Genomic DNA, 595 nt, shown 5'->3' on the forward strand with positions numbered 1-595 from the left:
AAACAGTAGTGCTTACTTTAAATGGTTGATCTGTACCTTTCCTATATGCCTCTCACTTAACATGCCTGCCTGTACCAGGGACATAACTGATAGAGGAATTTCTTTTCTTTTTTTTAATTTGGATTTGTTTAGCAAGGATTTAATGTGAGGAATGCAGTAAAGAAACCGCCGAATGACCAGTCCATAATTTGGATAATCTTCCTTGTAAATTAGAAAGTATCCAGAAGCATCTGGAAGAGTCCAACACAGAGAAAGAGAAACAGATTGGCTATGGCCAGGGCGATCTGCCAGAGAAGAGAGAGCCAAGCAGGAGGCGAAGAGTCCAAAGCAAGAGTGATGAGGCAGCAAGAGACAGACAGGAAGAGAGAAGCTGGCACTAGCAGGAGTACCCAGGGCTGAGGGCTCTGAAGACAGCTGGGATCTGAGGTGGGGAGGTCCAGGATGCTAGGGTGGGCGCTTGTATACTAAGTGCTGTAATTGAGGGAGCCTGGCAGCAGCATGGGCTTACCTACAGCCGCAGATACACGTCAGTGGAGCCATATATCCCTTCTGCTACACAGAAATAAGGAAAATGACTCTTTTTGGCTGATGGGGA

The 595-nt window shown here is 46.4% G+C and overlaps 1 protein-coding gene across 3 annotated transcripts in view; it reads left to right on the forward strand.

Annotated features, from left to right (window-relative positions):
• Positions 1–595, forward strand: part of Mcph1 (microcephalin 1) — a 401,136-nt gene that overhangs the window by 35,299 nt on the left and 365,242 nt on the right. The gene's annotated exons all lie outside the window — the stretch shown is intronic.

The sequence above is a fragment of the Mastomys coucha genome, unplaced genomic scaffold (genome assembly GCF_008632895.1).
Source record: "Mastomys coucha isolate ucsf_1 unplaced genomic scaffold, UCSF_Mcou_1 pScaffold22, whole genome shotgun sequence".
Lineage (NCBI taxonomy): Eukaryota > Metazoa > Chordata > Mammalia > Rodentia > Muridae > Mastomys > Mastomys coucha.